This window comes from Pinus tabuliformis, chromosome X, assembly GCF_031772625.1.
Source record: "Pinus tabuliformis cultivar Carrire ecotype Pingquan chromosome X, CPIR1, whole genome shotgun sequence".
Lineage (NCBI taxonomy): Eukaryota > Viridiplantae > Streptophyta > Pinopsida > Pinales > Pinaceae > Pinus > Pinus tabuliformis.
In genome coordinates, this window is record NC_142308.1 from 1,391,555,487 (window position 1) to 1,391,567,055 (window position 11,569).

Here is an 11,569-nt window from a genome sequence, read left to right on the forward strand (position 1 = left end):
AGAGAACCTCTTTGAAACTGTGTGACATCATCCCAATGCCTTAATATCAACAAATTTGTTGAATATAAGCTGCATAAGCGAATCAGGGAGCCTGTAAAAGTGGCCTACCAATCAGTTAAACCCCATGTTTGGATCAAGATAGATATTTCTCAATATAGCACATAACCCACAAAGCTCAATGTATTTAGGACCTGATCAGAAACTAATTAACAATCAAATTAAAATTTTCAAATCTTTAATACATCTTGAATCTCATGAATTCTTAGAATCATTTACACAATATCTCATACTATTGTGACTAGGAAAACCTATAAGAACCTTCAGATTTAGACCAAAACAAATAACAGATATGCTCATTCTAGTGCAAATCTTCAATCTTGTTCCAACTCATGCAATCTCATATTATCCATTACCAAACCCAATCCCTTAGAAAAACTACAAGAACCTCAACACAATGATTAAGCTCCAAATTTATATGAATTCCCACAACTATTCATACTAAACTCAATATCATTAGAGATCATAAAGATAATTCTAAAAAAATCCCCAGTGCCCCTCAAGTCTCATATATTTCATAAAACACACACTCTCATTGTCTCAAAAGGAATTCATCCAAATGCTAATCCTCCACAAAAATAAGAAGCTCAACACAACAAATTGTAAGTGCCCCTCAAGTCTCATCAATTTCATACAACACCCACTCTCATTCCGCCTCAGAAAAATCTCATCCAAATGCAAATCCTCTGCAAAAATCAAAACCTCAACACAACAAATGTTTAGTGTCCCTCAAGTTTCATTTGTTCCATACAACACCCACTCCCATTCTTCCTCCAAAAAATCTCATCAAAATGAAAATCCTCCACAAAAATCAGAAGCTCAACCCAACTCAAAAATCAGATATTTCTTTAGTCTCAAGCATTCTCAGGCGATTTTGAACTAAACCCAACATTGGCTTAGTTAAGAAAGATTGTACCACCACCCCATTAAAGCTAAAACCACAAGCTAAACATTGTTACCTGAGTACCAGGCATGTAATCCACATCTTTTGGTGGTATTTTCCTCAATATTAATGGCATATCAATGCATTGAATGTAGATGACTAGGAATCTACTACATGGCCCCTACATTTATTTTGTTTTACAACCCTATGTGCGGAAAAAATCATGACATTCGATATTTCTCGTGTTTAGATGCCCATACTAGAATACAAAAAAAGTAGTAAAGAAATTTGATTGCAATAAATGGATTTTAAATTAATCTGGATATCAATTTGAGTCATATACATATTATAGACCATGTGGATGAGGTAGCTTGTATTTACCCAAAGGAGAAAATAAATTTGAAAGGGTCAATGACTAATACAAATAAGAGGAGAAATAATATACACTCAGAATATATTGGATATAATTATAGTTGATGTTTTCTATCTATCAATCAACACAATGTATACAACATAAGAATTTCATAAGCACCAAACTTGAACGCTGAATTTTCAATGAGTGAATTTGTGAAAGACCTAAATATAAGTGAATTTGTTAAATGGGTGGGAGTAATATTTTGATCAATTGAGTGGGTGTCATACATATGTTCATTAGAAGTAGGTCCACTGGCTTTTTGAAACCTTCATACAAAGTTTTTTTTATATACAGATTGTTCTTCAACAAACAACGTTGTGAATTGGTGGACCCTTTCCATGAAAATGAATTCCATAGGGAGTCCATGTCTGGAGTCTCTTCATGATATGGTTGGTTCCATTGACTGGAAACTACAGATGACATATCTATGTTGATTTCAATGCTCAAGCCATTTTCTTGTGAGAGGCTCACCATGGGTTGATTTTGCATTTGCTGCTATTGAGGACCTCCATATTTTGGCTCCAGATTATCTTGATTTTTATGTTGATAGCCAGTGCCAGTGCTAATCCAGTGGCTTGAACATCGTTGTTGAACTATTGAGTTCTTGATTGTTCCAGAAGCATAGAAGTCACAGAGAAGTCATACTTCTCTACAAAAGTGAGAAACCATGCTTATTAAGCTATTGTCATGGATACACTAATCTTTTTTCTTCATGCTTACCAAGAAATATTTAGAGGATTACCATTTTGCAGTTGAACTTTGTTGTAAACTGAACAACCAATCTTCTTTTCCATGCTTTTGAAGAATTTATTTGTTCATGCTCACTAGGAAATATTTAGAGGATTTCCATTTTGCAATTGTACTTTGCTGTGTACCAATTTCTTGTTGTTGAAGTTCACTTTGACCTCTGTGGTGTTACCATTGAATTGAATTGTCTAGCACTACAGACTATTTTAATGTTTAGATGTATTTGTGCTATGGTAGTATTTCCTGATATTGTATTTTGTAAAATTTGTTTCTATAAATGCATGCAAATAACTTTTATTTTTACTATTCTTTTCTATTGGTTTCTCTCTGATTACAGGGTGGTAATCAATATATCTCAGGATGCTTATAATGAGAGAAGCATGAAAGAGTTTCATGTCTACTTTTCCTTTTCTTTTTCTGGAATTTACTAAGCGTCGTTTCTAAAGGGTGTTATATTTTGTGGAAGGCATTTGGGTACCTAGTTTTGAGCCAGTGATTCTACTTTAAGTGATTGGAAACTTATTTGATTGTTATTGAAATTTAATTCTTGAGCATAGGATTGGACTAATCTGTTATATTAGAACTACAGGTTTGCCTTTTGTGAAAAATTGTGGTGTTATTTAAACTTCAAAATAAATATTTTGCTTTAATTAATAGATGAAGCTTAATATCATACATTTTTCTCATGGTTTTCTATGTGATTATTGTGCCGGTCGAGTGTGTGGAGAATCACATGGCCAGATTAGGAAATATGGCCTTAATTATTGTTGACAGTGCTTTCGCAGTTACTCCAAAGACATTGGTTTTGTTAAGGTAGAGTTTTAGTTACAATTGTTAAAACTTTCATGGTGCTCTGCCTTTTATATATCGTATATATGACTAGATATCATATATTTTGGTGTTATGGCCATTGAGTAGAACAATTGATGAATTTTATGAAGAATCTTAGCCTTTTGTAGGATTCTTCTAGTTGATACATTGAAATATCTCCAATGATTTCGTTTAGGATATTTTTGAATGTTTATTTTCCCTTTTATCTATCTTCTAATTCAGAAATTTGGTTCCTTTTTCCAATATCGGTAAAATATGGATTCCATAATCGGCTCCTGGAGATTCTCCATAGTACCCTGGACTATAGATTTAGCATTAATGACAGTAATTTAATACAGGGAATTCATGTTGTATTTAGAACATTCTTTTAAAATATGGGTAGACTTCATTTTTGGAAGCTCATCTTTGAAAGGATGAGTTACTGGTATTAAGTGGATATGTTTATGGGTTTGTCGCCATGGATAAATTTCTCGATTTTGAAGCCATGTAAATGACATTTTCATGCTTTTTGAAACTTGGACTCAATATCAGTGATCAGGTGCTTAAAACATTTCTCAAAATTCAAAGTTATCGGATCAGTGTGGAACCTAAATGATCATGTAGTTCTCATTGTCCTGAATCTGTCGCAACACATTTCATGTGAAACGGACTCTGTATGCTCCTAGAAACATGTTTTGTTCGATTTCCAAAATAGGAGAATTTGGCAAAATTGTGACAGCCAAATCAGTAGTCCGTACTGATGATGTGGCAAGCTGATGTGGCAGGATGGCGTTGCAGGTGATATGGCAGGATGACATGGCAGATGATGTGGTAGCTGATTGTGTTTTATTTGGCGAATTAGGTAATGCCAGGTGGCACAGTTTCATTGATTTTAAATTGGTTTTTTATTGGTTTGTGGGTGGCCAATCATAGGCTGCCATGTGGCATGGCCAGGGACCACTACATGGCAACCCAAGGGCCACTAAAAATCTTATTAAGGGTTGAATGGATCAAGCAGGGGTTGAACACCAGACCTCTGTCCAACAAACCTTACCAACTACCAACGCACCACTATATTTCTTATTGTAATATGGCATGCCAATTGTATTTCAACTTTCAGTGGTACACCATCTAGGAAAGGGGCCATCCCCTGGGCGCATACAACCAATAGCACTGTGCGCAAAGCATAGTGGGGGCCTAGCCGGTAGGGGTGGGTTGTTGGCCTTATCCCCGGGTATGGTCCCCCCACATGACCCACATTTTCAGACTTAAGGCGTCAACGACAAAATTATCTATTCCACAATTTGTGTCCATTTTTCGCCAATTTGTTGCTTTGTTAGTAGAAATTGGGGTGGAAATGTAGGACAAGTGCTGGATTTGGGGGAATTTGTAGAGCGAATAGTGCAAGAGCTAGGTGAAGCCACAACTTCTTCATATTTTTACCAATTTAGGAGCATAAAGAGGCCAGACATGCCTTTTTGGGCATTATGGGGCCATTGGAGCAAGTTTCAAAGCTATTTGAGCATTGTAAACTGATAATTCACACTTTTGAGCATAATAGAGAGGGTCAAGTCATTGGAAGCTAGACCAAGGAAATGTAGCCCAGGCAGGGTGAACTCGTTCATCATGTGCTATTGTGATATTGTTTTGGTGATGTTCTTGTCTATTGTATGTTGTTGTTCAGTTATTTATTTATGTTAATCTGTACATGAAATTTACATAAAAACACTCAAAAACTCATGACAAAACTTGAATTTAACCTCATGAATCCTTAATCACTTGTACATATTCTGCAGAGGAATTTAGCACAACAAAACTAGTTTTCCCATTCAGATCAAACAGTATGGCAGGACTCAGGGGTTTCGAGTCATAATTATAGGCACACTCTTTTAAATGACTAGCCAAAATCTGAGTTCGAGCAAATTATGAAAACCATCATGTCTGCCCAAGTAAAGAAGGCTGATGCAAAAGTCGATGCCGAATTCTATCATGGCATCGAGACCTGCAAGAAGAAGGTGTTGCATCTTCTCCAGGAATCATACCTTCTAAGTTTCGAAAGGATTACTTCCTGTGGTGGGAATAGAGGAGTGAAGGTTTGTGAGGGAGAGTGGGTTGAAGGTTTCTGTGGGTAAAACTACAGAAGAAATACAAGTATATTTACAAAGATTACAATGAGGCGTTTGTTACTAGGACCATTGACAATAGAAGTTGAGATTGAGGTTGAAGTTACAACATACCAGGTTTTTGTTTGTCGGCATTTGATTGAAGAAGATGATGACTTATGAATATGAATATGCAACAAAGGATTTAGGAATGGCTCTTTCACTGCAAAAATGGCTCTTTCGCAGACTACAGTTCTTCTCCAACGGGATGAAAAAAGAAAATCCTTCGCACTAGAAAGGAAAAGTACCAGTCACTGCTAAGCCTGTCATTATGATCGTTGGATTGGAGTTGGCACGGTAAAATTGAAACTCAACAACCTCCAGCTTCCATCTCCCTTACCATTAATCTTCTTCAATGTTGCAACAACCTCTAAATAGTGAAAAAAACCCAGAGTCCAGTCATCAGTGGCATTACGGTGTACCCTAGGCAGAGTCTATACATGTAACGTGGTGACTGGTGACTGGTAAATTGGTAATGGTAAATTGTAATAAATAAAAATGAAATTTTAAAAAATATTCCCTAGGTTGGCAGCCTTTCCTATGATATTTCATTATATTATTCATTTTTTTTTAAACCTGTGAAACTCAAATTTTAATTTTTTTACTAGTAAATTTTGCTGACTACTTCTGTGATGTGCCAGAGGCCTTTTGAAGGGCTTTGACGTGTTCAATTTTGAACAATGGATGTTGTACTCAATGCGGAACCGCTAGAATGTGGAATTATTATATTTTATTAAAATTAAAATTATATTGATTGTAAATGTAAGTTTCAATTCTAATGTTAAGAGATATAAATATATTATGAAAATAAGCTAAGAAGAGTATGACAATGTATTTTATAGTGTTTTTGATGAGGCAAGGTCATTTCTAACAACACCAATAGTGGCTCTGTGTTAGGATATTCCGACACATAGGATATAGTTAAGTTCAACTTGGTCTAGTATAGAGTTAGGTTAGAGTTAGGTAAAGTGTCTTTCTTTACCGTTGTACATTTTGTAACTTACAATCCGACGGTCACGATATGTAGTGATCCGACGGTTCACTCTCACCTCGGTATTACCGACACTTGATCTGTGGCTTGACACCCGATTGGTCCATGAGTTCTATTTAAAGCGCATGGAGGGTCACTGTTCGGGTAATCCGTGCATGAGAGAAGCTTATGTAAATTTTCATTCTTTGATTAATAAATTGCCTGTAGTACCCACGTTGGGATAGGCCGTGGACTGTTTCCCTCCTTGCACTTTGAGGGTTTTAACCACGTCAAAAATACTGGTGTATTGATTTGAGATCTGGTTGTGAGCGGTGTCCTTTTGGTATTCTTTCTGAGGAACTTACCTTGTAAATTCCTACATGGTATCAGAGCTATTTGAGGGCCGCATCCGTTGGTGATCCAAATCTGAAGCCGGTAGAACTGCATGCGGCTGTCGTTTCCTAGATCTGTTGTTTCTGACTACTTTCGGGCCAAGAGGACTGCTCTGTTGCGTTCGGAGCATCTGTTCCAATGAGGAACCCCTTTCGTTTCACGCGAAAAGGTTTCTGGTAGCCCTAGCTGCGTCATTTTTCAGATCGAGAGGTATACAGTGTTTTTTTTTTTTGCAGTTTACTGTTATTTTCAATCTGTTTATTTCGGTCTTAGTTTATTTAGCCTTTTTTTTTAACCGGATCTATACCTTTCATTTCTGCGTATGCTCTTTGCCCTGCGACTCTGTGTGATCTGGGCAAATCAAAAACAGAAAGGAAGGATTTTTCTCATGCGTATGCTCTTTTCCCTGCACCTTAGTGTGATCTCGGAAAATCAGAAACATTGAGAAAAATATTTAGTTTTTCGGCTAAAGCTAACTTTGAGATTTTTTTTTAAAATTTCTAGTTTTTTTGCTAAAGCTAACCTCGAGCCGTAAGGTTCATTTTTCTTTGCATATTCGTGTTGGGTTTTGTGTTTTGTAGGGAAAAAGAGCTTTCTCAAGGCAAGCACGCAAACCAAGGCCCCCCCCCCCTCTCTCTCTCTCTCTCAACTTTTTTGTATAGATCAATTGGTTCAAAGCTATTTTAAGAGAGTAGAGGTCTTGGGTTCAAGTCTCCATTTTGTGGGGGCGGATTTGTTTTCATTCCCGCACATTCGCGCACTTTGCCGGCAACGTCAACAATGTTTTTTCAAAAAGCCATAACTTCTTCATCCGGAAGCCTTTTTCAGAGCCGTTTTTTTTAAAACCGCCTATTTTTTCGAGATCTATCCATTGGAACACTTACTTTCAGCATCTTCAGCTTCAGTTTTTTTTTTTTAAATGGAAAGTCCATGCCAAGTCATTCTTGACAGCACTAACTACTTCCAATGGGTAGCCTACATGGGAGATTTACTTAGAAGTAAAGGTCTCTACAGAATAGCCACAGACCAAGAGAAGAAACCAAAAGATGAAGACAAGGCGGCAAAATGGGAAAATAGACAAGATCAAGCACGTGGTTTGATAGGGATGTCTGTTTCTCCTGATCTTAGATTCCACATTGCAGAACTTGAGACTCCTCATGAAGCATTAGAAAAACTTGCTAAATTTTTTGGAATTAAAAATGAAATTAGAGCCCATCAACTTGAAAATGAGCTGCTTACTTTGGATCCTAATAATTTTTCTTGCATTGAAGATTTCTTGTCCAAATTCAAGACCCTTAGATATCTCTTGGAATGTGTTAAAGTTAAGAAAGAAGATGGTAACCTTATTTATTCCATCCTTACTAAGTTGGGACCAGCCTACTCTGTATTTGTTTCCACTTTCCACTCTACAAGGGAAGCTTTCATTTGTCAAGGACAAGAATACAAGGCCCCTTCCTTTGACTCCTTTTTTGATTCCTTAATAAGAGAACAAGAAAAACTCTTACACCTTGGTCTTCTTAATCGTGGAAACTCTTCCACGAAAGCGTTAGCCGCCCAGCAGCAACCAAATTCAAAGAATCCTAAGAAGTCATATCCTCAAAAGAATGGTCCTAAACCATCTCAGCCTCAAAATGAAAGATCATTTCAGCAAAATGATAAGACCAATAAAAACAAATGGAAGAAGTCTGATAGACATTGTAACTTTTGTAATCGAGATGGCCACTTAGAATCTAAATGCTTTAAGAAGATGGAAGCCTTGGAAGCCGCAATGAAGAAACATAACATCCATGTGGAGCCTACTTCAACTTCAACTTCCGAAATGGCACTTTCTGCATGTCATTATCAATCATCTCAGTCTGGTTATGCATTAAATGTATCTTCTTCTTCTTCTCATTCTCATGAGTGGCTCATTGATTCTGGAGCCTCTTGTCACATGGCCAAAAATCAAGCCATGTTTTCTTCTTTAAATGATTGTAACACCAAAAATATATATATTGGTGATGATAGATCTCTTAATGTTGTAGGGACTGGAACTGTTCATCTAGACAATGGTCAGTTTAATGATGTATTATGTGTTCCAACCTTATCTTGCAACCTTCTATCTGTCTATCAGATAACTCATTTAGGTGAAGGTAAAATTGTTGAATTTTCACCTCATGATGTTGTAATCAAGGATCTAAAAGATCCTAAACAGATTCTAGCTACTGGTCTTGCTGATGATTCCAAAAGGTTGTATAAGTTTCACAACTTTGGGTCATCAAATCTTCCCTCAGTATTTGTTGCTCATAATGATGAAGTGAGCAAACTTTGGCATGAGCGATTTGGTCACTTAAACTATCGCTCCCTTCAGCATCTATGTAAAGAAAATATGGTGACAGGTCTTCCTATGGTATCTTGCAGAGATGGTGTTTGTTCCGGATGTGTACTCGGAAAACATCATCGGGACAGTTTTGACAAACGTGCCTCTTGGCATGCCTCAACCCCTTTACAGCTTGTGCACAGTGATTTATGTGGTCCTCTTCCTGTTGCTTCATTCTCTGGCTGCAAGTACTTCTTAACTTTCATTGATGATTTCTCCAGACGCACTTGGGTATACTTCTTAAAACTCAAGAGTGAAGTATTTAACACTTTTTTGGCCTTCAAAGCCTTTGTTGAAAACAATCTGGACATCAAATTCTTAAGCTAAGAACTGATAATGGTGGAGAATATGTTAAAAACACATTCATCAACTTTTGCACCGAAAATGGAATTCAAATGCAACATACTGTTCCATACACTCCACAACAAAATGGTGTAGCTGAAAGGAAAAATCGCACCTTAAAGGAAATGGCTAATTGTATGCTGCAATCTAAAGGACTCAGTCTTAGTTTTTGGGCCGAAGAAATTAATTGTGAAAATTATATAATCAATCGCACTCCTACTAAGGTTCTAGAGAATATCACTCCAGAAGAAGCTTGGAGTTCCATTAAACCAGATGTAAGTCACTTTCGTGTGTTTGGAAGTGAAGCATGGGCCCATATTCCAGATGAAAAGCATAAAGCTTTAGAACCTAAGAGTGAGAAATGTACTTTTGTTGGATATTCTGAAGATGTAAAAGGTTATAGACTTATTCCATTTAAGTCCAAAAATGTTATCATTAGAAGAGATGTAAAATTTGATGAAACTAAATCGGCCTGCGAGCCTAGTCCGGCGGATGTGCCACCTCTTCCTATCTCTTCTACTTTTGAAAACATTTCTTCTTCAGATGATGAAAGTGAGGATGATAATCCTCCCCCACCTTCTCAGGATCCTCAACTTCCAAGATGGGTCCGTGCTACTCGGGATGCAGCAGGTGATCTTGCCGGTGATCCTACAGATCAGCGACGTACACGTTCTCAGTTTGAAAGAGCCTCTTCTTTACTGGCTCAAGCTCCAGTAAATCATGATCCTGACACTTTTTCAGAAGCTTCAGGCCACCCACATTGGGAAGCAGCTATGAATGAAGAATATCATTCATTGATGACAAATGATACATGGGATCTTGTTCCTCTACCAAAGGGACGCAAACTTGTTAGATGTAAATGGGTTTACAGAACCAATTATGGACCAGATGGGAAAGTTGATAAACATAAAGCTCGTCTCGTTGCTAAGGGCTTTTCACAGGTTGAAGGCATTGACTACACTGAAACCTTCTCCCCTGTTGCCAAAATGAACTCTATCCGCCTTGTTCTTTCCCTTGCTGCCTCTTTAAAATGGGAAGTCCATCAGATGGATGTTAAATCTGCCTTCTTGCATGGGGACTTGCAGGAAGAAATCTATATGGAACAACCCATTGGCTTCATACAAACAGACTCCAGCCTTGTTTGTCGACTTAAGAAATCCCCTTATGGCCTCAAGCAAGCTCCTCGGGCTTGGTATGCCAAAATGGATAGCTTTCTTTTAGAATCTGGCTTTTCTAGGTGTCATTCTGACAATACTGTCTACACCAAGAAAGTGGGCAACTCTCTTATCATCCTTGTTCTTTATGTCGATGATCTTATTCTTAATGGTAGTGATCCCAACCTTATAAACCATGTGAAGTCCAGCCTTAAAAAGGAATTTGAAATGACAGACTTAGGACACTTGCACTATTTTCTTGGTCTTCAAGTCCTGCAATCCCAAGAGGGTATTTTCCTTTCCCAGTCCAAGTATGCTTGTGATATTCTTCGTCATTTTCACATGGAAGACTGTAAGCCAGCCCCTTCTCCCTTTCAGTCTGGAGTCAAACTTTAAGTCTCTTGTACTTCTCCTGAAGTTGATGCTACCTTATACCGTCAACTTGTCGGAAAACTCTTGTATTTAACCCATACTCGTCCTGATCTTTCCTTTGTTGTTGGCCTTGTTGCTCGTTTTATGCAAAACCCCCATGAAATTCATTGGAAAGCAGCTAAAAGAATACTTCGTTATGTTCGAGGTACAGTACAGTTTTTGATTCATTACAGTGCCAAACCAGCTCCTCTGTTAGTTGGTTTCACTGATTCTGATTGGGCTGGTGACCCTGATGATCGGAAGTCTACTGCCGGTTATGTCTTCACTCTTGGTTCAGGACCTATTACATGGGCTTGTAAGAAACAGGCTGCCATTTCTCTTTCGTCAGCAGAAGCAGAGTATCGTGGTGCCGTGGAAGCTAGTAAGGAAGCCTTGTGGCTTCGTCAGATCCTATCAGAGTTTGGCTTTGAGCAGCAGCATCCAACCATACTTTGGTGTGATAATCAAAGTGCCATTCAGCTATGCAAAGATCCAGTCCAGCATCAGCGCAGCAAACACATTGAACTACACATGCACTTCATCAGAAAGCTCATTCATGACCATGTTCTTGAAGTGCAATATTGTCCAACAGATGATCAGGTTGCAGACATCTTCACAAAGGCTCTCACAGAGGCGAAGTTCACTAAACTTTGATATATGCTTGGAGTTCAGGAAGTTGTCACTAAGGGGGGATAGGCTCTAGTGCCTCCTTCCTTCTCCTATTGTGTCATATTTGTAAATCCTTCAATCCTATCCCAAGTTGTTCTTAAGGGGGGATGTTAGGATATTCCGACACATAGGATATAGTTAAGTTCAACTTGGTCTAGTATAGAGTTAGGTTAGAGTTAGGTAAAGTGTGTTTCTTT